Here is a 5,838-nt window from a genome sequence, read left to right as displayed (position 1 = left end):
TTTATTGTTTTTGGATTTATTGATTTTTTTTTTAGTTATTGTGATTATATAATTATATTAGTTAGAAGTGTAACTTGCATTGGTTTAATTATATATATTAATAGGAGAGAAAATACATTTATATTACTTTAATACCTTTTTCATATATTTTTAATGATTCAAGATTGAAAATAAAATGAGTGGTCTAGATTGACTTCTCGCACTTCTCGTTGTAACTTTACTTTTCGCATGAACCATCCCCTATATATATATATAGGATTAATTTCTTTTGAGAACCACTTCGAGTTTTAAGAACTCGAAAGAACTTAACATAACAATTTTTTTTTCGAATTTTGTTTACACATGTGTAATACGTAAGTGTAATTGATGTACAAAAAATTACGGTATTTGTTTACACACCGAATCGACTTTTTACACATGTGTAACTAACGTTTAAACTTGTGTAATTATCAAAAATACTTATTCTCTCTCCTGCTTTATTTTTTAATTAAATTTAATCTCACCCATATATTTCATATCATTTAATTAAATGTGTGGTTCAAAATTGAGTTCTTAAAGTTCTTAAAACTCATCATGGTTCTCAAAATAACTCTCCATTTTGAGAACCATGTTAAGTTGTAAGAACTTTAAGAACTCAAACTAGGACCACACATTTAATTAAATGACATGAAATATGTGGCTGAGATTAAATATAATTAAGAAATGAATCATGAGAGAGAGCAAGTATTTTTGATGATTACACAAGTTTAACTGTTAGTTACACATGTGTAAAAAGTCGATTTGGTGTGTAAAAAAATACTGTAATTTTTTATATATCATTTACACTTACGTATTACACATGTGTAAAAAAATTTTTGTTACGTTGAGTTCTTAAAACTCAAAGAGGCTCAAAAGAAATCAATCTTATGTATATATAATATATATAATGGTAGAACAAGTTAGGCCCAAGTCAATGAGTGGTCTTTCTTTATGCATTTATGTCGCTGTACTCTTTTCATAATTGAATGGGTTATTTTCGAATATATTTTACCAACAAATGGGAAGAACTTAAATCCAGGTTCCTCTCTCTCTCCACTTTCCAGTTTTGGATCTGAATTTGCAGGTTTCTACCTTCATGATAGATTTTGATTTGAACATTAGTGTGCAGGGGAAACCGTGAGACTTGCAAGTCAACGCAGCAATGGCAACCTTTGTTAGGATTTCAGGTAATCCATTCTAGACAATGCTTAATTTGTGTTGGATTCACATATTTTGGTTTTGTTTCTTCTGTTGCTCTGTTCTTGCTTTGGTATCTGTTGCTTGCTTCCGTGTTTTTTTTGGTTATTATTTTTCTAAAGATTTATATAACGGAGGTGTGAAATATACAAAAGGTTGACTTGTTTACCAGGTTATACGTTTATGTTAAAACTGTTTTGTGTTTTGTTGTAAAATCTAAAAGTGAGAGAGAAACGTTTTATAGTTTAAACAATATAGTTTGATGTTTAAACGTTTTATAATTTTAGAGTATTTGTAGGTAAAATCTTTTATGAAAAAATTGATTAAAGGGGCTTTTGGCACGGTTTAGGTAATGAGGGTTCATGTCATGTTCGGATGACCCAACTGTATAGTACATGCTAAAATGCTCAACTGAACCGTTAAGGTCTGTCCACCTGACACAGCTAGGGACGTTAGGCAAAATTTGCCGGTATTCTGGTATGGGATTGAGAAAAATAATTTGCGGGTACTGCTATAGTACGAGCGGGGCCGTCTCCGAGAATCGTGAAAATTTTTTGTGCCGAAGGCGAAAAAAATTTCAGCCTTAAACTAGTTTTTTTTTGAACAACCAACTAGGTAACGCCGGGTACTCCGTACGCGGCCCCCATTGGCTAAAGGTAGCCCGAGCCGGCCACGAGTCCGGATGGACGGAGCCCCTAGTATTAAACATTAAGAATACATATTTTTTCAAAAAAAAAAATAGAATATATATATAGAGTTTGGATCAAATACAAATGAAATTAACGTGCTAAACGTGAGAATCAAATAGAGTAATTATATATACAAGTAGGATAATTATGTAATTACTCTATGATGTAATTACATAATTACTCTACTTGTATATATAATTACTCTACTTGATTCTCATTTTAGCACGTTAATTTCATTTGTACGTTAACTTTCCCCTATATATATATATATATATATATATATATATATATAGGGGAAGGATCTTTTAAGAACTTGATGAGTAATATGGACCACACAATCAATTATATGGATATTGAATATGTGACTGAGAATAAATATGATTAAAAAATTAATCAGGAGAGAGAATGAAGATTTTTGATAATTACACAAGTTTAAAAATATTAGTTACACATGTGTAATAAGTCAATTCGGTGTGTAAAAAAATACTGTAATTTTTTACGTTACTTGCACTTACGTATTTACATGTGTACAAAAATTCAAAAAAAAATGTTATGTTGAGTTCTTTCGTGTTCTTAAAACTCAAAGTGGTGCTCAAAAGAAATCAATCATATATATATATAAATGATCGGGTCGGGGTCCGTCGACCACCCGACCCTGCCTTATAGCCGTCTCTGAGTACGAGTATTAGTGGTATCTGGCTGACCAACAGAAATAATATCCTGTTACCCGAACATTATTATAGGAATATGTAAAAATCTTGATCCTTCATGCTAAAAGTCACTATGCTTCAAAGACTCTGAATAGATTTAAGGTTTTGACCCTTAATACAGCAAAGTCTTTTGAGGGTTTTGGAATTAGTCTTACAAATAATATCATCATCATTATCATCGTACTAAGTAAATCCCACCAAAAGCAAAGCTATGGTAGGGTCTGAGAAGGGTAAGATGTAGACAGTTTTACCTCTATCCCGTAGGATTAGAGAGGCTGCTTCCGGTAGGGTCTAAGGAGGGTAAGGTGAGACCTCCGACTCGATAGTAGTTTTGCATCAAGCCTTACAAATAATATATAAATTAAAAATAACATAAACGTTATTAGTGTGTTATTTGAGGGTTATTAAGAGAAATTTTTTTAATTTGTTTAACTTTTAATTAGTATGGAAGTTAATTAATATTAACTATTGATTTTGTAGCTCTGATATGGGCGGATTTGTTAGCTGCATTTGCAATGTACATTATGATGACTTAACAAATATTTGGAGTTTAAGCACAACACATGCTGCTGGAATCATCAACATTTGGAATGGAATCACACCCATTTTGGCCATCGGGTTAGCGTTCCTCGTCGATGCCTTCATGGGTGACTTTTATATGCTTGTCGTCTCGAGCATCTCGTACAGTGTTGTAAGTGTTTCAACCTCACTGTAGACCTGTCTATGAAAAATATATATAAAAAAGAACCAATTACACGGTTGGTCCATATGATATACCTATATTACGAATTCGATAGATTAATTTTTTTTCTGAAATTACATGTTTAGTCAAGTGGTATTAAAGGCTGGTCTTTTGCCTTGGATGCAGCTATCTTCTTCTGTTACCTGCTCAAAACCACTAGGCTAAACATGTAATCTAATAAAATCCGTAAAATGGGTAATTTACATTGACGGGTAATTCAACAAAAATGACTAAAATAACGTTTACAAAAGGAAATAACCGACAAACATAACCCATGACCATCCAACGCAACGGGCCAACCATGTTACCCGCTACAAAACCATTGGGCTAAACCTGTAACTTACAAAAACTGAATCAATTCGCGTATTGTATATCACGTTATGTAGTTAATTCAATACAAAACTACGTACATTTAAAAACTATTGCTTGCAGGGATTAGGATTACTAACAATGTCAACACCAGCTGTTTTCGGTCCATGTAAAGATGACAAGAAGGAATGCATTGGACACACGCAGAAAGTCTTGTTCTATACCGCATTACCATTGATCGCGGTGGGGATGGCCGGTCATATGGTCTCGTTAGCGCCCTTTTTGGATCTACAAACAAAAAACGAAATGGAAATCCAAAACAAAAAGAAAAACGAAAATGACGGAAAGGGAACTAAACCGGGCTCAGATAGTGAAGAGAGTAACAAAATATTTTTGCAAATCCCGGGTTTGATTATGGTGTTGGTTGTAATAATGGCAGGAGGTATCGGGCTTCCATATGTCAACCCGTGGGAACTTCGGTTTGGGATTCCTGCTATATGTTCAGTGGTGGCAACGGTTGCATTCTTTACAGGATGGGGAAGTTATGAACATATTAAGCCAGAGGGGAGCCCGTTAACAAACACGGTTCGAGTTTTCATGGCAACGGCTCGTAACTTTTCGAAACCAACACCTATTCCCAATGGGCTTTGCAATGAAGATGATACTGTTTCCACCAGAAGCCTCAGGTATCTAACTAACTATTATTCAAAAATGGATATTGAAATTAATATGGGTTTCAGCCTGTTTGGTTTAGTCTAAACAGTTTGGGTCAATTTCGGGCCGGACCTGCAAACAAGTTTAGCTAAGCAGGTTGACCCGTCCATTTTTTTATAAACATGGCATGTAATAATGAATCGAACCACTTCAAACATGATTAAATCATTTGGACCACCCGTTTAACGCAAATCAAACCCATACAGGTGCCTCGACAAGGCCGCAATTAAACAGCCAGACGGGCAACAACCGAACAAATGGAAAGTTTGCAGCGTGCGGGAAGTAGAAGACACCAAGATTGGCATCCGTATCCTCCCAATGTGGCTAACCTTCATTGTACTCGGAATCGTTCTTTCCATCGGAAACACTTACTATTTAGAACAAGCCAATCACATGGACCGGAAACTCGGAAAAATAAAAGTCACCATACCTATCTTCCTCCTGTTCTACACCACCACAAGCTCCATATTCGCACGCTTCTATTCCCTCTTAGCAACGCACACAAAAAAATACGCCCCACCAATAGGAATTGCCACTGGCATGATCCTGTCAGTACTATGTTGCATTACCGCTGCAAAAGTGGAAACCCGGAGGCTACATCGGATCAGGGACCATGGTCTGTTAGACAAATCGGACGAGAAGATTCCAATGAGTATATTTACACCGCCTCCACAGTTTATGCTGTTAGCAGCCGTGGATGGGATTGCTAATAATAGTATCGCGGGGTTTTTTAGACACCAAACGCCAGAGTCTTTGCATAGGTATTTAACTTATTTCACAAAGGGTGTGCTTGGGTTAGGAAGCATGGCTAGTGTGTTGTCGGTGTATGTCTTCGGGAAGGTGAGTGAGAAGAATGGGAAACCGAATTGGTTTCAGTATACGTTAAACAGGAGCCGTTTGGATCGGTATTACTGGGTGCTGGCTGCGTTAAGTGCAGTTGATCTTGTTGTCTATGTTGTTGTCGCGTGTTTTTATAAATATAAGGAGCCGTCGGGTGGTGGTGGTGATGATGAGGATGGAGAAGGTGGTGAAATGAGAGAAGATTTTCAGGAGAAGACATGCTGTTGTTGAGGTTAGATGTTAGGAGTGTGTGATTGTTGTAACATATCTGTTGATTATTTATTTGATTTCAGTTTCTAATGTGAACGGGCCTTTATTATTAAAGATCACATATGATTTCCTCTTCAACTTTAAACCAGAAACACACACATAGAATAATAGAATGAGCAAAGATTAATTAGAGCAGACTCTTGGTGAGGGGAAGATTTAATTTCGTGGCAGAACATGAAATGCATCAAAATTCAAGTGGACCAATAAAAGTGAGTGAGATTTACTAAAATCAAGAAACAATCCATGGTCATGATCAATGGAGGCAACAATCAGCGAGTGACAGTAACAGTATACGTAGCCAATTTTTCTTTCCATTTTTAAATTAAAACTAAATTATGTATTTAAAGAC

General features: G+C 35.5%; 1 pseudogene across 1 annotated transcript; it reads left to right on the top strand.

The window, feature by feature from the left end:
- The first annotated feature begins 1,043 nt into the window (after window positions 1-1,043).
- On the top strand, window positions 1,044-5,499 carry LOC143591905 (protein NRT1/ PTR FAMILY 5.5-like; annotated as a pseudogene). The gene is made up of 4 exons (XR_013145804.1): window positions 1,044-1,205; window positions 3,095-3,305; window positions 3,789-4,351; window positions 4,586-5,499. The product of XR_013145804.1 is annotated as a protein NRT1/ PTR FAMILY 5.5-like (transcript).
- Window positions 5,500-5,838: the final 339 nt, after the last annotated feature.

This window comes from Bidens hawaiensis, unplaced genomic scaffold (genome assembly GCF_021521415.1).
Source record: "Bidens hawaiensis isolate Kalapana, Puna unplaced genomic scaffold, B.hawaiensis_p1.1 tig00040152_1, whole genome shotgun sequence".
Lineage (NCBI taxonomy): Eukaryota > Viridiplantae > Streptophyta > Magnoliopsida > Asterales > Asteraceae > Bidens > Bidens hawaiensis.
This window is presented reverse-complemented; position numbering and strand designations above follow the sequence as displayed.